Source organism: Nerophis lumbriciformis, linkage group LG05 (assembly GCF_033978685.3).
Source record: "Nerophis lumbriciformis linkage group LG05, RoL_Nlum_v2.1, whole genome shotgun sequence".
Classification (NCBI taxonomy): domain Eukaryota; kingdom Metazoa; phylum Chordata; class Actinopteri; order Syngnathiformes; family Syngnathidae; genus Nerophis; species Nerophis lumbriciformis.
The window spans coordinates 44,015,333-44,037,332 of NC_084552.2; the positions used below are offsets into that span (position 1 = coordinate 44,015,333).

General features: G+C 39.1%; 1 protein-coding gene across 1 annotated transcript in view; it reads right to left on the bottom strand.

The window, feature by feature from the left end:
- LOC133605614 (phospholipid-transporting ATPase ABCA1-like) overlaps window positions 1-20,253 on the bottom strand; it is a 212,824-nt gene extending 192,571 nt beyond the window's left edge. The window contains exons 1-2 of the mRNA XM_061958842.2: window positions 20,104-20,253; window positions 6,874-6,939 (exon numbers count right to left, since the gene is read on the bottom strand). The gene's annotated coding sequence lies outside the window, so the exon portion shown is untranslated. The remainder of the gene's footprint in view (window positions 1-6,873; window positions 6,940-20,103) is intronic.
- Window positions 20,254-22,000: the final 1,747 nt, after the last annotated feature.

Consider the following 22,000-nt stretch of genomic DNA (forward strand, 5'->3'; position numbering starts at 1 on the left):
ACACTGGAACTCACAGTTGGGATTTTTGCATAATAATGAAAAGCCGTATGATGAATAAATGCAAATCAACCACGGCACAAAGAGGTTTCACAGCAGGACGTCCTACAAATAAGTCCATTTGGCCCTACTCTGTTTAAAGTTAAAGTTAAAGTTAAAGTACCAATGATTGTCACACACACACTAGGTGTGGCGAAATTATTCTCTGCATTTGACCCATCACCCTTGATCACCCCCTGGGAGGTGAGGGGAGCAGTGGGCAGCAGCGGTGGCCGCGCCCGGGAATCATTTTTGGTGATTTAACACCCAATTCCAACCCTTGATGCTGAGTGCCAAGCAGGGAGGTAATGGGTCCCATTTTTATAGTTATTTTTACCGGTTACCTTGTTGAATATGACTGGAAAAGGCAGAGAAATGTGATCTTAGAAAGATTTTAAGGACAACAAAATGTTGAAGGTCGAATGAAGAAACTGTATGGAAGTGTAGCTGTAGATAGTAGTTTTCCAAATTTGACCAACATTTTCCATAAATGTGGTGCCACTCATACGTGCGGTGTCGGTATTTCTATTTCCATTATTATTTCACATAGGAAAAATAACTGTTTATCCAGCTTTGCTGCCCGTGTAATCCAATTTGTGTGCGAGTGTACTTATATGTGTGTCTGTATAGCAATCCAAGTGTGTGTTTTAGATCCGCTTGTCGCAATTGCATGTTTGGATGTTATTTACATCTTCTTTCAAGTGACCCATAAGTAGGGATGGGTACTGAATTTGGTACTTTTATAGGTACCTACCAATTTGCAATGGTAATGCCGGGTATTGATTCGTGTAAAAAAACAGTGCCATATTTCGATACCTTTGTTGTCCGTGATGTCACATCTGGTTGCAGACTAAACACAGTCTTAAACATTTGGCGAGGAAACAATTACTCAACCAGCCCAACTGCCTCTAGGTAATGTTACAATTGTCCATGCCTTTTGTATGAAAACTCTTGCACGTAAAGTAAGGCTCCACTTTTCCAAACTGCATTTCCATCGTCTTTGCCATAGGCATGCCACTGATTAGCATTAGCAATTTTACATGGCTATTTCAACACTTCCCAATATGGTACTGAAACCGTAACAAAATGAAAGTTACAATCAAACAGCTGGTGTGTACCGGTAATAAGTACAATACTTAAGGTTTAAACAGTCGGGTGCAACAAAAGACTAGAAAGATTGCCACGTACAGCTTAATTGCTATTCAAGACTACTTCTTAGCGGCAAAATACTGTAGTCCAGAGATGTGTAAAGAGAGAGTATAAACAACTCAGTTTCAGAGTTGGTCCCCAACATGGCGCTTTGTAGTCACGTGAGGGCCTTTTGACCAATCATTTAGAAGATCATCTGGCCATACTCGCTCTGATTGGTCAAAAGCCTCTCACGTGACTACAGGGCACCATGTTGGGGACATGCTCTCTCTATACACGGCTTTGCCATAATCTATACAGCACTGCCATCTAACGTCTTGGAGTTGCAACTGCATGCAAAGTCTACTATATAATACTTGCAAATGAGATTGAGAAGTATAAAAAAACAATATATAAAAACTAACCAGCAGAGTCATTATAAGTGGTCAGTGTTATATGAAAAAATAAAAGTGCTTTTATAATTAAACAAAGAACGTTGCGTACCGGTACTGATTCCCAGGAAACGGGAATCAGTACCACATTCATTCAAAGGTGCAAAGTACACAACCCTACTCATAGCTGACAATTTTGTGATTATATTTGCACTTGAAATTCCTCCCAAAAATATGCTAACTACAAAAGGGGTAAATACATTGCTAAACAAAGTGAGAAATACAAGTTAAGGATTGCAGTACAACAAAGAAACAAATGAACAAATCTTAGTGTAACAAGTGCAACTACCGTCATGAAAATATGCCAATGACAATGACCGCATTGTTTGGGTGGAGATCGGCCTTCTAAATGAAGTAATACAATTTCAATGTTGCCAGTCATATAAATAAAACAAATATCTCAGCTCTCTTCTCTTTATGTCAATGATAAAACTACAAAGGCGTAACAAGGCACATACAACCATTAAATACATTCTCACATAGTCACTCATAATATTGGCATACACATGTAAAAGTGATAAAACACATCACTGTATTTTCCTGTCAGTTAACTACTTTAGGTAGTAAAAACGCAACTTTGACACTTGTTTTGTTTGACATTGTTCATTTTGGTGACCTTTGTCTTTGCTAGTCAACTGATATAAATTGTTATCGTTTTTATCAGTCCATGCGACCTTAAATTGTCCCTTGACGTATATCTTTCCGTCTTCTGGAGAGTAATGAGCCCCAGAGCTATAGCTGAGCTTGCCTGTCTTTAACCCCCGACCACCACTATCCATTTTATTTTTAGATCTGATATTGCTGTGGTATTATCCTCCCTGCAGGAGACCCTAACCATGACGAGTATCCTGAGCATTTGAAGAGAACATAACAGGAGTCGTCCAAATGGCCTTGTGTCGGCGAGCAATTTAAAGCGAACCATTGGAGCAGACTGAGTGCAGAGGAGTGCTCTTTGCTCAGGTCGTATTATCTCACTTTTTACACGTAAGGAATACTAAAAATGCTATAGGTTTCAATAAAATTATCAATTTGAAGACTTCCTTCTTGGGCACATATGAAATACCAAAGTTAAATAATTTCTGTCAGTCACTATGTTTACATGCACTAAAAAATATATAATCAGATGAATCACACTTCTGAACTTGGGTTAAGTATAATTAATCACTGGCTATTACTCGCTTACATGATTTAAGTTAACTTAAAAAAGCGCATGTACTGTCAGAACTCGGGCGGAAGGCGGGGTACACACTGGACGTGTCGCCGCCTCATCGCAAAGACAACACAGATAACCAACAAAAAAAATCTTTTTACACCAACAAGAAGACAAGTTCATATGAAAAAAGGATGAAGCATTAAAAAAATCAGGGGGGAAAAAGTCAAAAATAGGCGCCCTCAGAAATGTGGCTTTCTCTGACGTTTATGAGTCTTGCCAAGACCCCCTGTCCCACACCCTCATTGTGTTTCCCGGCAGGAATCAAAAATGGTTTACAAAAAAAAATAAAAAAAAGGAAGGTCCATTTTCTGAATTTTTTTCTGGTCGTTTCAATGGCCCGTTTCTGAAAAACTCACTCACCTTTGTAGGAAGTTTGGGCAGAGGCCAAAAATGGAAAAAAAAAAAAAAAAAGACAACTTTTCAAAGGTGTCTTTATTCAGGATTGTTTTTCAAAATGCAAAATTAAATTTTTTCAGGTCACTATAACTGCATTTTTTTCTGCCAGTTGTGTGTAATACAGAGTTATTGTTCATCAGTTTGTAGTGCACAAATGCAGCGTGAAGAGGTTTGCGTACACTTTATTACTCGCCTTTAATATACCTGCTTCAGTCCCTTTCATCTCATTTGTATTTCGTTCAGGGAGTCTGAATTAAGTCGCCATTCTACATTTCCTTAGCTAACTTCTTAAATAAATTGCTGTTTCTTTTTTTCTACCATCGATGCACTTCAACATTTTGTGTTCTTTTAATATTTGTGAAGCAATTGTTGCTATGTTGCTTTTGAATGGTATCTGCTTCCGGGTTGTATCCCGCTTTTTGAGACAGGCGTCTGTGTGTGGGTCCTCTCCGGACCCACACACCCCCTTCAGGGATCTGGTTTTCAATCGTATTTGAGAATTTGAACTAATTTAGTGCATGGACACGTACTGAGTAAATACCAAAAAGGGCCACATTTCGGCATTGTTCACACTGTAGGTCGGATTTGTTTGCCCATACACAACCTGTATTAGATATGTTCATGTCCATGTGAACAGTGCAATTTCCAATTTTTCAAATCTGACCCAGGCCTCTTTCAAATGTGAAAATAAATCGGATATATTCTGTATGTATGCGATGCGTCCTCAACGTGAACACCACTGCACTTAGGTCCTATTCATCCGACCAGAACGTCATCAATAAGCGGTAAGTGTCATAAATATTCCCCAAAATAGACGGGTACAAAATAAATACTTGACAACGGGGCAGAAAACGGGTAAAATAATGTTTTAGGAACTCATGTGAAAGTTCCACCACTCCTGTCTCCGACTGCTCGCCCACAGACACGCTTTTCAAGCAGACATCCAAGCAAAATATCACATAAAACTACCAGAGCCAAAATACTTGTTGTTCAGAAACTATTGAGTTTGATTACACAAAATCCTTGAAATTGCCACAAATGCGCCAGTACCGAGACTGACTGGAGTGGAAGCCATTTGGACTTTGGTAAAAAGTGCAGTGCATGCGACGTCATGACATCATGACGGCTACTAAAAAGATTGGATTTGACAAAAACAAATGTTATTTGACATCCGACCCTACAGTGTGAACGCAGACTTTAATGAAAAGGGACGGCGTGGCGCAGTGGAAGAGTGGCCGTGCGCAACCCGAGGGTCACTGGTTCAATCCCCACCTAGTACCAACCTCGTCATGTCCGTTGTGTCCTGAGCAAGACACTTCACCCTTGCTCCTGATGGGTGCTGGTTAGCGCCTTGCATGGCAGCTCCCTCCATCAGTGTGTGAATGTGTGTGTGAATGGGTAAATGTGGAAGTAGTGTCAAAGCGCTTTGAGTACCTTGAAGGTAGAAAAGCGCTATACAAGTACAACCCAAAAGTCAATTTTTCTTTAAAGTCCTGATCTGTTATAAAACCAAATGTTTTCCGGTCACTTCAATGACAATTTTGCCATTAGCTGTCAGGACTAATTTTGCACACCTATTGGATGAGCCTCACGTGCCTGGAAGACTAATGAGTGAGATGTATAGCCAGTGGCTGCCTGCACGCAGATGCTGGTTCATTGTGTGTACTTTATGCCACAGTGTTATGTTTATTTCAGAGTTCCTCCTTAGCCTGTATCGTTTTCCCATTGCATAGCACATTACCAAAAGACCTTCTACCTGCACATTGTGTGCCTTCTCTGCATCCTGGAATCACGGCTACAGCATTAATGCGAGCACGTAACAACTTTTCTGCTGCAGCAGCAAGGGGAAACATCACACCTTTATCGAGGGTCCAGGCAGGACACAGAAATGGCAAAAATAGCCACTTTTTCAAGGAGTACATATTCAAGATTTTTTTAATAGTCCAGAAATGTCTCAGAAGTACCCCAAACTAGCAATTCAGCTGCATATTTCCAGCCCTAAATTTTAGTTTGTCTTATTTCAGCTTTGATTGCTTCTATAATCGTGTTGAAAACTTCACCCTATTGTTTTGGAGGCACATAGCGTTTGGCCAATGATGGAATTAGACACAGTGCAAGTTGACTGGGACTTGCAAACACACAGAACAAACTATGGCAGCAGTCCGACTGATATATGCAAGTAAACGTAGTTTGTGATGATCCCCTCTGACAAATAATATGATTGCATCAAATTACATCAATCTTATAACCCCGGCAACATCTGTGTTAGTGCATAAATACGAGCACAAAAGAAGACACCTTGTCGTTTCTTATTTAGTATTCAAATTGCATCAATTAGGTTAGCTTCCCGCAGGTCCAACAAGTCTATATTTTAATGCATTATTTGTGATTGATTGCTCTGCCGAAACCATTTTACCTTGCTTGGAAGTCTCTCCTGGCTGGGCTTAAAATTGACGTTTGCAGCTGGATCATTTGCACGTATGATTATTAATAGGATTCTCTATTGTAAATGTTGCTCGTCTGTGGACTACTACAGTACCCTTGACACTTTTACAACTTGGGAACATACCAGCAGAGAAAGCAACAGGAACTATATCTTCCACCTTGTTTTGGGGGTTTAAACATGCTCAGATTTCCGTTTTTGCGTATACCCACAGTGAGCTAACGATGACTAGAACAAGCACCTGTGGCAAATCACAACTACAGTGAAAGCAGACATACTAACAATGATTCCTAGTTTTACACCTGCAAGACAATTCAAAAGTCACAACGAAAAGTTGCAAAGCACATATTCGTTGTTAAAGACGTGCTCCATTGTTTTTACGTTTTAATATTTTGGGTAGTGTGTTTTTACATTATGAGGGTTAAGATTGTTTGAAGGATTTCACAGGCTTTATTTGAGATTGTTGCAGACTGAAATCCCTGAATGGCTTCTTTATTTTCAATAACATGAAGTCAACTTGTGATTTTATGACGTGTTCCTGTCAACCTTAACCTGAAAAAGGACAGGATTCCAACAAAAATTGGAAAACAAATACTGTATTGATGTTTTACTCGTAGTATATACCACAGACTTAAAAGTGGACACTAAATAGTAGCAAACCTTACGGTTTGCTAAATGAATATAATATAATGTAAACTAGGAAATACATGTTTATGTACTACATTGCCGTAGAGAGGAACAGGAAATAGGTCTAAGCTATGCGGAAGGATGACAGTTGTGCAGTTTGAGAAATAAAGAGTGTATATATTGTTACACATTGTTGTTCCTGCTTCGTCTACACAAGAAACAAACCTAAGTTTTAATTAGACAGTTAACGTGTACATTTGAGTGCCACTAAGAGACAAATGCGAATGATGAAAATTACGCTGATTGGCCAAAATGTACAGCAAAGTTGCGGGCTTTGGACAAAGTTGAGAGCCCGCACAATTCGCAGGGATTGGTTGAATTTGCGCAGTTGCAACATCCAAAAATTTTGCAGGGACTGAATGCAGTAGATGATGCCTTGATTGTACCTTCTGCAACATCTTGTTGCAAATGTGCGACATTTACAAATGTTGGCAAATGAAAAGCATGACATTAAAACCATCGTTAACATTGCTCTATATGCCATACTCTTTCAAAATGTTTACAAGTGTGACACTTACTGTGGAACCCATTTTTGGCGACTCATCAAGTTCCAATTCGGCTGATGTCGACTTAAACTGGTTCCACTGCAAAGAAGACAGACGCAAAAATGTTATTTTTAACTTTTTCTACAAACAATGGTTGACTTCTTTTTAGACTTTTTTTTAGAACTTCAACTAACTGTCATCGTTGCTTGAGTTGTTTATTTTAGTTAGCAACAGCAATGGTTAACTTGTTTTTCTACTATTTACACAAAATGTTAAAATAGGTAAAACAGCCACTGTCTGACCCTGGAACAAATTGTTTCATAAACCTTACAGATATCAGTATAGTATATTGCAGTGCTTCTCAATTTCTTTTCACCATGTACCACCTCAAAAAAACTTTTCTCTCCAAGTACCACCATGATGACCAACAATAAAATACAGCAGCGTAGTGGGTCTAAGTATTCATTAAAAACAAGGCAGAGGTTGTATTTAACAAGAATATTCAATATTTTTGGCCTCTATGATATTACACAAAGTTTGAACAGTAACACCGTGTTTGAATATAGGAGAATAAAACACTGTACTGTAGTCAAGTGAGTCATTGGCGTACCACCAGATGAAGCCCGCCTACCACTTGTTTGCGATTCACTGGTATGTGGGAATTGCCATGTATCTGTAAAAGTAGCTTTGCCAAAAAATTACTTGACAGACATCTGATTGGATGAAAATGACATGAAATAGATGAATTTGACTCTTGAGGACTTGCTGCGCCATCAATTTTTGCTTCATTGACTCTCTCACCTTAAAAAACTGCTGTTTTTTCTAAGCAAATGTGTGTTTATTGGCAAACATTAACGTGAACGCTGGTCTTGACAACAGAGCCTCTTCCTCCACCTCAAACGTATTTCATGGAGACGAATGGTCATGAAGTCTGACATTTGTACAAGCGAACTGTCGACGTGAAAATCAAGGATATTACATGATACCTTCTTCTGTCTCCTTCAAATCTGTCTGACAGGTCAATTTCCTGTGCAATGCTTTCATTTGGTGCGACCACCGTCTGTCTGTCCGTATCGGGAATTGACATCTTTACAAGGTCATCCCAGACAAAAAGGACCGTAAGGGTAGATATTCATCGGTCATGTGATTTTTTTTTTTTTTTTAAATCTTTATCTTTTACCCTTGTGGACACAGCACATTCTGAGCAAAGAGGGTCACTTCTTGCAGGACACACCTCAAAAGTGCTTGTGGCCATTTAGGTGTAATATACTGTACAGTAGATGCAAAGGAACAGACAGTAGTTTGAAGTATTTTATGACACAAATTGCAATTAAAGTAGTGATAAATGCATGTCAAATGAAGAAACTGTGAATAAAAAGATAAACACAACACTTTCATGAGCTGAAGGTAAAGCTGTAGGCCTATTTGATATGACATTTTGTTCTAATTCTGTGTTGGAGATCACTTCTCTTTTGTTGACATAATCCATCCAACTCAGGTGTGGCAAAGCAATTGATGCTGATTAGACAGCATGATTATTACAGTTAGACCTTAGGCTGGCCAAAAAAGGTGTTCTTTTATCAAACAGCACAATACCACACATACCTACAAGTATTAAGAAATGTCCACCAAAGTTGTTGGACATGAATTGAATGTTCACTTTTCTACCAAAGGTGTTTCAGAGAATTTAACAGTTCGTCCAACTGGTCTCTCAACCACATACCACAAGTAACGTATTTTCCGAACTATAAGCCGCTTCATCTGGCCAGGACCGATAATTTATCCAATAATATTCATAATGCCATTTGTCAACTGCCACAATCAAGGTGGAAGGAATAAAACTAGCCTGTATCGCATTCCTAAGCGTATTTCTGGACAAACGGAAGCGGCTGAAAAGAAAAGTTAACGGTGAAGATGAGCATGGTTTGCCACAATCAAACGAGAGGTGACGTGCTGACGACTTTGTTCGGATGATTTCAGGTAAAACATTTTGTAAGGAAACAAACAATCTAAAATAAATAACAGCCCTACTTTGCATTAAGTTGGTGTGCTTGGTGGAAGAACGTTGACAGTAGTTGTATTGATAAAAATAGTACTCACTTCTCTTATCCGGACTGTAGCCTCCACAGAAAACAAAAGTGAAGTGAGATGAGAACAACATTCTTTCAATCCTGCCTTACAGTTACAGTGCGCTGACATGACATTAGATTGGTTATCCATGATTATCTGGCGTGTCAAACTTGGGTGGGATCATTTCTGAGAGTCCATTACTCTCAGCTGGCATGATGACACCATGTCCACTTAGTTTATACATACGAACATTAACGTCACCAACGCATCCGCCAACAAAGCGACTCCAATAATTTTGAAAGTCTTTCAAAGTGTAAAATGGGCTGGGTTGAACAATTAGGTAGTTCACAAAGTCTGGGTATGAAACATCGAGGAAGATGTCGCGCACGGTATTTACTCAGACTCGTCGATCTTGTAAGGATCCTTGCATCCAATTACAGCTGTTTGCTTCTTATAACGACGAAGGGACTTCTTATCTAACGACTCATAGTATTTATCCATCCTATCACAGCTGGTGCATGACGATGACGGTCAACCTTTGTGCCCAGCGAAGCATTTCTGGGTGTTGTTGATAAATTTGCACAGTAGGCCTTCTCTGTGGCCTTGTGGTTAGAGTGTCCGCCTGAGACTGGAAGGTCGTGAGTTCAAACTAGGGCTGTGCGATATGGCCTTTTTTTAATATCGCGATATTTTAAGGCCATATCGCGATACACGATATATATCTCGATATTTTGCCTTAGCCTTGAATGAACACTTGATGCATATAATCACAGCAGTATGATGATTCTATGTGTCTACATTAAAACATTCTTCTTCATACTGCATTAATATATGCTACTTTAAAACTTTCATGCAGAGAAGGAAATCACAACTAAAAAAATCACTATTTTTTTCATACGGTGTTGATCTGGAAATGTTTGCCTCGGCATTTTGATGGTGTGGGCGTGTGGCACCGAATGGAGATATTGACATGCGGAGTAAGCACTGTTCATTCTCTAACAGGTAACTTTTCAAATGATGCTACATATTAGCAGTAATGCTACTTTTTATAGCAACGCTTTCGCCCCACACTTGATAAATTGCGGTTGTCTGTTCGACATATTCCCACATGAAGCCAAACCACCGCCAGACGATGGACACCCTGCTGTTTTTTGGGGGAATTAAATATTCCTTCATTTGTTACCAGATTCGCACCTTCTTTCTCTCGTATTACCGCTAGCATCACAGCTAACGTTAGCCTTGCTGCTACCTCTCTGCTGCACGAGGGCGTATACGTATTTGATGTACGACGTGACAGTATGTGACGTATGTAGAAGCTGCGCTTGCTGTCTGTGAGAAAGAGAGACAGGAAAGAGCGAGGAGAGCCTGTAGTGTAATGCCAGCAGCTAAAAGCAACTGCGTGAGAACGCATACTCGAATATCACGATAGTCATTTTCTATATCGCACAGAGACAAACCCGCGATATATCGCGCATATAGATATATCGCCCAGCCCTAGTTCAAACCCCGGCAGAATCATACCAAAGACTATAAAAATGGGACCCACTGCCTCCTTGCTTGGCACTCAGCATCAAGGGTTGGAATTGGGGGTTAAATCATCAAATCACCAAATGATTCCCGAGTGTGGCACACGCTGATGCTCACTGCTCCCCTCACCTCCCAGGGCGTGAATATGGGCATGAGTCAAATGCAGAGGACAAATTTCAACACACCTAGTGTGTGTGTGACGATCATTGGGACTCTAACTTAAATGGCTGCCACAATGCACTTCCGGAAAAAAATTGAAATCCCTCTATAGTCTGGTGCGGCTAACATATAAAAAACATGCTTTTTTATCTAAAATTTAGTAGGTGCGGCTTTTAGTTCAGAAAATATGGTAAGTACACCAACCCAGGACCTCCAAATCCAGCAGTTATTTCTGTCTTTAAAGATTCCCACCAATAAAGACAAGGAACAGACTATTTAATGTAGAAATACTGTTCATCGACACCAACAATAGAGGCTGGAAAACATATCGGTATGTCCTATAACAAGCACACACACACACACACACATACACGCACACGCACACAGACGCGCACAAACACTCGCAGACACACACATACAGTACACACACATACACGTATAGTAGCAGAAGTTTATTGATTTTGGATTGCGCTTAAGGTAATTGCTTTAAGGTCAATGGACAGCAGATAAAGTGTTTTCTTGCTTCATTAAAGGAGAGAACAACTCCTGTGCAGTCATTCAGTGTGACTTATTGAACCACAGAGTACTCCATGACATTTGGATACAAAATACACAAAGGTACTGCTTTTAGATAGGTCCCTGCCCTTTGGCTCGCTTTTTCTTTTTGATCTGTTTATTTGCAGGGTTTTTTTTATTACAAAGAAAAAGAGTTAGAAAATAACATTTCTTGAGAAGCTCTCTGGCTTCAGTTCATGTCATTAAAATAACATTTTGTTGGCAATTTTAATACGCTCTAAAACGATGAAGTCCACAGTGAGAGCGCTGTAACTCATTTCTTTTCACGACTCTGGACGCTCGTATTTCTTAATCACGGTGTGTAATCATTTTACTGGCGTGTTTTCAAACCGGCGAGTCATGTGACCTATTAGCTAAAGTTCAGTCTCACAACGTCGGAAGGATGACTCAACTTAATTCTGCTTTTTAGATGATTCCAGCATAGATAAGCCATCAGTGCGTCGGGCTAACGTAAAGGCAATTTTAACCAATCACAAGCCTCTGTTTGCCTATATATTGTAATGAAAGATGTATATTTAAGCATACAATTACAAAAAAACAATGTGTGTATGTTGTAGGCAGGACCCTACACAGAACTTTAGACCTTGTTTGCTATTTTTCAGTTGTACATCATTTCCTGTCCTGGTGCTCTCATTTTGGTTCTACTTCCAGTTGGAGTCTTTGTTTTGCTGCACCTTCACTTTCCTGCCAGCTCACCTGTTTTCCATGAGTTAATCTGGACTATTTACTTTCACCTGATGCTCCCTGCTGGTGCTGGATCATTTTGCATTGTACCTTGACAAGTGTTTGTCTTCTGTGCACTACCATGCTGCACTAGATGTGTTTTGTGTTTTTCTAATTAAATGGACTTCTTGCCTGCACTTCGTCTCTGCATCCAGGGGTCCAAACCACAACTAAGGAACATAACAGTTACTCTACGACACAAATTGATGTAACTTTAGATGATGTACTCACATTACCTTTTCTTTCTGCTGCTCTGTTAAAATCAGAAGCCTTTCTCGACCAAAAGTTAGTTTTGCAGAACATTTAAAAAAAAACAACATTATTGCCCCGAGGGTAATCGTAGGCAGAAGCGTCTGTTCATCAAAATAATGAAAGATTATATGCACAGTGAATGAGAAATGTAATACATTTAGTAGACATGTTGTGCTGTTATTTTTATTTTTTTATCATTATATAAAAGTGCATTTGTAAAATCCCTACCTACAAAAAGTTTACATTTCGGAAGAAGTAAAAAAATGTAACCCGCTAAACTTCGTTTGCTTTGTATTCATGGCTCTGATGATGACGACAAGTAATGGTAATAATAATGATAAATATTGTAATGTTATTGTAATTAATGTTTGTTTTCAATCACTTGTGGATTATAAATTGGATTATTATCATCATTAACATTAATTTGTATTTGTATTTATGTGTTTAGTATTGTATTGTATTTAAAAAAGTATTGTATTTGTATGTCTTCTCCATTGTGTCGTATATTTATATCCTAACTATTGTAGGGAATCAGCTGGATTTCGGATTGAACTATTTTCTTTTATTGGATTGATAATCATTCTGTATTTTTCAATGAAGAACATGTGTTGTGTGCTATTGTGGGCTTAACTGCTGTGTAGCTGCTAGCTCCTAGTAGCCTATAGCCTACAATGTTTACCTTTTCTAAATGACTTCCCTAAAATACAAGAAAGGATCAACCATGTGTGCTTATTGGAGGACATTTGGGCCCAGCTTTGCACAAGTAAAACTGCTGCAGGACTTCTTGTATCTGAGCTTATATCAGAGACTTTAGATGCAAGCCGATATCATGTTTTCTCTTTGCAAGGTGAAGCAATGGATTATCTTGGATGTATCGTATGAAAATGTAGACGGGAGCAATGCCCAGGGAGCACAGAGATGGGTTAGGACGTTACATTGCACTGCATGTTGTCAGCTTTTTAACATTCGTGTGGTCGACTGGCCGCATGCCGCAGCGCTATCGCAGCGTCCATCTGCAATATGCTGATTCTATCATAATAAAGAAAATTGGCTGGATCCCAGAGGAGAAGAGCCCTAATAGAAAATAATTCTGCCCTTGAAACACTCTGGTCCCAGCTTTGATTAGATGATGCTATCTTTGTTTAGACTCCTGCATCTGGGCCGTGACCGTGTCTTCATATATTTAATTAAAATACCATCACCCTCGCTGACAAAAGGCCGCTTATCACATCAAAAGTGTTAACCCTATTTTTTTTTCCTTTGGCTCTTAATTCAAAAGATTATCTTGGTTGATTGGCGATAGAGGCGTCGTGTTGAATAGAGTCTCTATTGACTTGTCTGACCACTAGTCCACTTCACATAGCTGGCGTTCATTCAGGTGTCATTTACGCAGGGGATGGATAAGACATAAAAACTCCGACACAATAAAGAGAATAAGTTCAGAATATTGTACTACCAGAAATAAGTCACAATCTTACAAGAATGCAGGAGTCGATCGCATCTAAATTAGGTAATATCATTAAATAATCGTTTGAAAAAATAACTGCAGTTAAATTATATCTGAACCAAATAAAAGGCCATCCATCCTTATATAACATGAACTACATTTTTATACAATTATATTCGTCCCAAAAAAAGTATGTTTTTATTTTCGTATAGTATATCATTTATTTATATTTTTTGTCATAATATGATGAACAAAGGTCGCAACAGACAAATTTCATTTTGCAAGAACTCAGTAGTAAAAACAAAATGCCATTATCCAATTATCAAAAATGATTACATAAATTAATTGGATAATACCATAAAATCATCTTTAAAAACACTGAAATGATCGACTGAACATGACAAAGGAAACAATTTCTGTCCGGGTTGCCATTTCATTTTTATTCCTATAGTAATATTACATTATCTGTCTGTGATAAAATAACTTTACGACTGTGTTTTTGGTAGCGATTTCACATTTGAAACGATACGGTAGCAATTCCCAACACCTGGGAGATGATATTGGTACTCAACATTACCAATATCAGTACTTTTGTACTGTACTTGGTTTGAAAAATAAATAAATATATATATATATATATATATATATATACACACACACATATATATATACACACACACAGATATATATGTGTGTGTGTATATATATATACATATACATATATATATATATATATATATATACACACACACATCCATACATATATTTACACCATTATAACAGATAAGTTATTCTGTATTCTTACACTTCAAGTACTGTACTGTATTATATAGCAAACGTTGCATGTAGTTGCAAATCCAAGAGATTACAATAGATAGCAGTATAGACTTGTCTGTTGCCTCACCCAGGAAATAGTCTTTGCCATTATTTTTTGTTGTTTATTTGTTTTTCTTTTCAATTATGTCAATGTGCCAGTCTTTTCTTTTGTTGAACCCTACAAATTGTTTATACTGTAAGTTGCGTAATTAATACAAGCGGTTTGATCATAACGTGCATCTTAGTTGTAGTTTGCATTACCAAATTTGGAGGTGTTGAAATTACCAAGTAAAATTGCTAATGTTAATCGGTAGCATGTTTATGGCAAATCCAAGCTACTGCATTTTAAAAGTGGAGCCTTACTGTACTTTTGAGCACCTTCTTCTTGCTTTGTTGGCATAAAAAATGGTAACATTACTTAAAGGCATACCTGAGTCCACACAATTTCATGCCACATAAATGCAATAGCTACACCAGTTTGTTAGCAACATTATATTTTTCCTCATTTATTTAGGCTATTCAGAAAAGTGTCATTGATATGAAGAAATTATTTTTGAAGACAGTTCTGCCACAGTGTGAGTGGAACTGAGAGCAAGGTGGGTGCAGTGACTTGCTCAAGGACACGGCAGAAGTGACAAGGATAGCGGGAGCTGGGTTCATACCAGAAACCCCAAGTTTTTGGATGACTCCACTACCTGAGACACGCCACATTGTTCTTGTAAGAGTGAACACTGAGGAACTAATTTTCTAGCGTAGTAACACATCGGCGTGCTTCGGTATTAAAAGCGAACAAAGTATAAGGTTGTCCATCGCATATATTTTACTATAAACTTTCCAAAATGTATGCCAATATTGCATACTCAATGTCAATTGACTCCTGCAAACATGACACACATGTTCTGGTCCTGTCCCTGTCTGAGATTAATATTTTTAAACATCTTGCGGATGCACTAAATTTTAAGTTGACGCCTTGTGCAGAATTGGCTATTTTTGGAATTCTACCAAACTATGAAAAAATTAAGCAGACGTTTAGGGATAGTATCGCCTTAGCATCATTAATAGCTCGTAGAAGGATTTTATTGGAGTGGAAATCAGTTTTCCCCCAAGGCCTCCCTATGTCTTAAGGACCCCATGTTTATGGCTTAAGGACCCCATGTTTTTTCTTAGACTTAGAGAAAATTCAATATAATCTGAGGGGTACACCAAAACAAAAAAGTGTCTGTTTTCTCAGTACCTGTATTATGATTTCCTTATCAAAAGAATAAAATAATATTGTAAAAAAAAAAAACACGAACGATGGCAAGAGATAAGCTATCTTCTACGTCAGCACGAAACACGTTTGAGTTTGTAATGAACAACAATGCGATAGAACACTATTCTGTACTGACTGAAAAACACGAACAATCATATCAGCATTTGTAAAGTTTTAGCCCAAATTGTATGTTTTGTTTGTACACAGCTAGCCAGACAGCGTATGTACTGTAGTTGTAATAATACGCATGGCGTGCTGTGTGATCAATATTAAAGTGACTTACTCGATGGGCAGTTGTTTGTCTGGTCCAGCTGGCCAGGCACGTTTCCTGTTGATTTTGGGTAAGTAAATTTGTAACCAAATTCCACATGTGCAGCTTCCAGCGACTTTCACCTCACTCTATTGGCTTCCGTCTGCTCCAATGTGTCACCCTCTTCTTTGTGCTTGCTTCTAGAAGCAACAGTTCATCCTCTGTTCATTCAGCTTTAAGAGTATAACGTTTTGAATCCTCATATAACCAAAAATAGTAGTCTTCGTTGTCTGTTAACAAGTCTGCCATGATTAGAACACACGCATGCTTGATTACGGAAGTAGAAACACAAGTTGTTGCCAGAAGTCAGAAGTGTGCTGCTATGGAAACAGAAATCAATGTGCGGAAGAAATAAATCCCGAAAATGATTAAAATGACCAAAATACGGTAAATATCGAACATATTACATATAGTTATGAACGTGTCTGTTAGTAAATTATATATTTATACTTGTAGTGTGTATAGAAAACATTGATGGAGGGCTTTGAAGGCTAAAACAATGGCTCCAATTAACCGCATCTTCCAAGCGTTGTTTTATCCATCCATGTTCTACCGCTTGTCCCTTTCGGGGTTGCGGGAGGTCACTGGAGCCAATCTCAGCTGCATTTGGGCGGTAGGCGGGGTACACCCTGGACAAGTCGCCAGCTCATCGCAGGGTGATAGATAGACAGACAATATTCACACTCACACACTAGGGCCAATTTAGTGTAGCCAATCAACCTATTTATCGTCTTTAAAATCCTAAAAAAAGGGTGTTCTTGTCTTTCATGATTGTGAACGATAGGCAAAATTACCCAAAAAGTGTAGTTCCCCTTTAATATTTGACTAATCATTTAATCGTTTTCTTTCATTTTCTCTATTTCATCTTGTTTTTATACACTGTTGTTCTTTTTAATTTTGTAAAGTATCTTTGAAAAACACCCTATAAATAAAACCATTTATCATTATTAAAAATATCGCTCTTAAATATGTATTTTGTCCTTGTGTGTGTGTGTGTGTGTATAAGAGTGCACCCTCTATGCAAGGATACAGTAAAACAAAACTGCAATTCCAAGTTTAAAAATGTCCCCACCTTGAATCAATGTTATCCTCCAGAACAAAAAAAGAAAAGAATACAGGACATTATTTTTGCTCCAGGTTGTCCCAATACACAAAGGCAGAGATGACATTGATTCACCTTTCGTTTGGGATTCTGCCAGGCATTCAAGTATTGATTGGCGCCCCCTACATGGAGTATGACATGTGTCATTTCATCATGTCAAATGTTGGGCTCCTGCTCCACTGTGCCCTCCTCCCCTAACAAGCAGCCGTTACAGCAGATAACTGCTGCAATTGTTACAGAAAAACAACCCAAAACAAAACCTGCGAATGACTATAATCACCGATGTAACCGCTTCTCCAATTGCACTGCGGGAAACACTGCAATGTTTGGATGGGATCATTGTTTATTTTTGTTCAATCGTTAATAGCGGTGTAACTCCACGGCGTACCTCATCCTTGAGGTTCATTTCGGGTATAATGAGGGACCAACGTGAAACATGAAATTGCTTACCTTCTGTGTAAACAGCTTTCATGATTTTTAAAGCAAAGGAAACAAAACTGCAACCAGCTGTCATCCATCCATCCAGCCATCCATTTTCTACCGCTTGTCCCTTTCGGGGTCGCGGGGGGTGCTGGAGCCTATCTCAGCTGTCATGTAAGTCTCTAAATAAAACAAATTAATATATATAGAATAAATAATGTTGCAAATTTTCTTTTTTTAGGAAGGTGCAATGATGCAGACAAGTGATGCGGTTTAAACAGAGTGAAGTATTGTTTTATTTTTAAGAAATTAATTTCCTTATTGGCTTAAAGGCAACATTGTTAGTCCTAGCTTCTAGCCCAGTTCCCGAAAATTGCAGATGAAATAACACAGCAAATACAAAAACACATTTAAAAAACAATCTCATGGGACGTCAACAAATCTCATGGAATAATGCATCAACTGATTTTAAGTATTTTTTTGCCTCATTACCAGTGATGGTACTGCAGATACAGGTAAGGATTACCATAGAACCGGAAGTGAGAAAGAAGAACCTCCAATGTCGAGGAGAAAAAGACACAAAAAATGTTACAAATGCTGTTTTAATTGTTATTGTGAAGTATATTTATATAGCGCTTTTCTCTAGAGTCTCAAAGCGCTTTGCATAGTGAAACCCATTATCTACATCTTTAGGCTACATTTACACCAGTGTGGGTGGCACTGGGAGCAGGTGGGTAAACTATCTTGCCCAAGGACACAACGAAGAACGTCATTTACGCTTCTTTTTCCTGTATTTGCAGCACGGCGGTCTGCGGATAACATCCCAAGTAGCAGTCAGGACTACCCGCGGGCCGGATTTTGGACACTGGTGTCCAAACACCACACATCTGGCCCGCCAGTAGTTTGGGGACCCCTCAGATAGAATTAAAACATTTAAATTAAAAAAAATTACACAAAAAGTATAATTTTTTTTTACTGGGGACAGATTTTGGACGCTGGCGTAGGTTGGGTCCCTGGGAAAAATAAAAAAAATACTAAAAAAATAAATAAAATGTTTATTTTTTTTTGTATTACTTGACTACCCGCTGGACGGATTTTGGACGCTGGCGGGCCGTAGGTTGGGTCCCTGGGAAAGATTTAAAAAATACTAAAAAAAAAAAAATGTATTTATTTTTTTTGTATTACTTGACTACCCACTGGCCGGATTGTGGACGCTGGCGAGCCGTATCTGGCCCGCAAGTAGTTTGGGTACCCCTGGGATGTATTCCATCCATCCATTTTCTACCGCTTGTCCCTTTTGGGGTCGCGGGGGGTGCTGGCGCCTATCTCAGCTGCATTCGGGCGGAAGGTGGGGTATATTTAAAAAATAAATAAATAAATTAAAAAAATAAATACCATTTAAAAAAAATGTTTTAATGGGGACGGATTTTGGACGCTGGCGGGCCGTAGTTTGGGGACGCTGGGATAGATTAAGAAAACTATAATTAAAAAAAAAATATATATATATATATATACACACACACGCACCATATTTTTCGGACTATAAGTCGCAGTTTTTTTCATAGTTTGGCTGGGGGTGCGACTTATACTCAGGAGCGACTTATGTGTGAAATTATTAACACATTACCGTAAAATATCAAATAATATTCTTTATCTCATTCACATAAGAGACTAGACGTATAAGATTTCATGGGATTTAGCGATTAGGAGTGACAGATTGTTTGGTAAACGTATAGCATGTTCTATATGTTATAGTTATTTGAATGACTCTTACCATAATATGTTACGTTAACATACCAGGCACGCTCTCAGTTGGTTATTTATGCATCATATAACGTACACTTATTCAGCCTGTTGTTCACTATTCTTTATTTATTTTAAATTGCCTTTCAAATGTCTATTCTTGGTGTTGGGTTTTATCAAATAAATTTCCCCAAAAAATGCAACTTATACTCCAGTGCGACTTATATTTGTTTTTCTCCTTCTTTATTATGCATTTTCGGCAGGTGCGCCTTATACTCCGGTGCGACTTATACTCCGAAAAATACGGTGTGTATATATATATATATATATATATTTTTTTTTTTTATTTTTTTTTTTTTTTAACTCAGGACTAGCGGGCCGGAATTTGAAGGAAATTGAACGCTGGCCGAAGTTTGGGAACCCCTGCTGTAAACGATCCGGGTTATCGTCGGGGACTGTTATTGCCGACGGACAGGTGTCGCCATATGTGACTGCAGACTACATTAAGCCGCATTGAATTCCTTACTTTTTTCTTATCCCGCCGCGTATTCATCACTTAGATGTATTTAGTCAGAGAGAGAGAGACATATATGCGTGTCACGCGTGATGTGACACTTTCAGTGACCGCTTGTGTTTTTGTATTTCTGCCCAAGATGGAGGCGGCGCTGCGAGACACCCACAGCTGATTATAATCGACCCTAATGACTATGTATCCCCCTCAGTTGTTTGTTTTATTGCTGCTTAATATTCGATGCTGCATGCCGCACGTCGTGTTTTGTGATTTTGTGACTGAGCTTTTTCTTCTATTGACCCTGTAGTTGGTTTTTTTTGTAATCATTGACAGTGTGGACAAAAAAAACACTCACCGCTCTTGTCCTCGGCGCTTTTTAGGATCCACCACAGTAAGCCACGACATATACGTGTAATGTCCCGCTGGGCAGCAACTTTAAAACACTTTTTTTTGGAAGTGTTGTGACCGCATGTCCTTATGTGCCCAATAGAAAGGAGTCAGTCAGGCAGGCACGGAAGTCTTACTTGCCAACCTTGAGACCTCCGATTTCGGGAGGTGGGGCGGGGGCGTGGTTAAGAGGGGAGGAGTATATTTACAGCTAGAATTCACCAAGTCAAGTATTTCATATATATATATATATATATATATATATATATATCTATATAAGAAATACTTGACTTTCAGTGAATTCTAGCTATATATATTTATTTTATTATATATATATATATATATATATGTATATATATATATTTATATATATAAATATATATATATATATATATATATAATAAAATAAATATATATATATATATATATATATAAAAGAAATACTTGAATTTCAGTGTTCATTTATTTACAGATATACACACACATAACACTCATCTACTCATTGTTGAGTTAAGGGTGGAATTGTCCATCCTTGTTCTATTCTCTGTCACTATTTTTCTAACCATGCTGAACACCCTCTCTGATGATGCATTGCTGTGTGGCACGCACAAAAGTGCTTTTATCAAATGCACTAGATGGCAGTATTGTCCAGTTTAAGAGTGTCACAACATTGCTGTTTACGGCAGACGAACTGCTTTACGGTAGACAAAAACGTGACTGCTGTTGTTGTGTGTTGTTGCCGCGCTGGGAGGACGTTAATGAAACTGCCTAACAATAAACCCACATAAGAAACCAAGAACTCGCCCTCGGTCATTCTACATCCATAACGTGATTGGGCAGGCACGCTGTTTATAATGTGGGAAAGCGGACTCAGGTCGCAAGGAGCTGTAGGGGGCGTGGCCTCCAGCTCCGCCTGAATTTCGGGAGATTTTCGGGAGAAATTTTGTCCCGGGAGGTTTTCGGGAGAGGCGCTGAATTTCGGGAGTCTCCCGGAAAATCCGGGAGGGTTGGCAAGTATGACGGAAGTGGACCCCGACTTAAGTTGAAAAACTTATTCGGGTGTTTCCATTTAGTGGTCAATTGTACGGAATATGTACTGAACTGTGCAATCTACTAATAAAAGTTTCAATCAATCAATCAAAAAGTCAAGTCTCCATGGCAATGCTACTGTAACTTTCACTCTGCTTGCGTCAAGCCCGGTCGATGTCCCGCCCCCAAGGGCCATATGCCGCACTGTGATTGGTAGGTTATATATGCCGCACTGTGATTGGTAGGTTATATATGCCGCACTGTGATTGGGCAAACTGCCCAACCAGTTTACATGTGTTTTGTGGACTTGGAGAAGGCATTCGACCGTGTCCCTCGGGAAGTCCTGTGGGGAGTGCTCAGGGAGTATGGGGTGTCGGACTGTCTGATTGTGGCAGTCCGCTCCCTGTATGCTCAGTGCCAGAGCTTGGTCCGCATTGCCGGTAGTAAGTCGGACACGTTTCCAGTGAGGGTTGGACTCCGCCAAGGCTGCCCTTTGTCACCGATTCTGTTCATAACTTTTATGGACAGAATTTCTAGGCGCAGTCAAGGCGTTGAGGGGATCTGGTTTGGTGGCTGCAGGATTAGGTCTCTGCTTTTTGCAGATGATGTGGTCCTGATGGCTTCATCTGGCCAGGATCTTCAGCTCTCGCTGGATCGGTTCGCAGCCGAGTGTGAAGCGACTGGGATGAGAATCAGCACCTCCAAGTCCGAGTCCATGGTTCTCGCCCGGAAAAGGGTGGAGTGCCATCTCCAGGTTGGGGAGGAGATCTTGCCCCAAGTGGAGGAGTTCAAGTACCTCGGAGTCTTGTTCACGAGTGAGGGAAAAGTGGATCGTG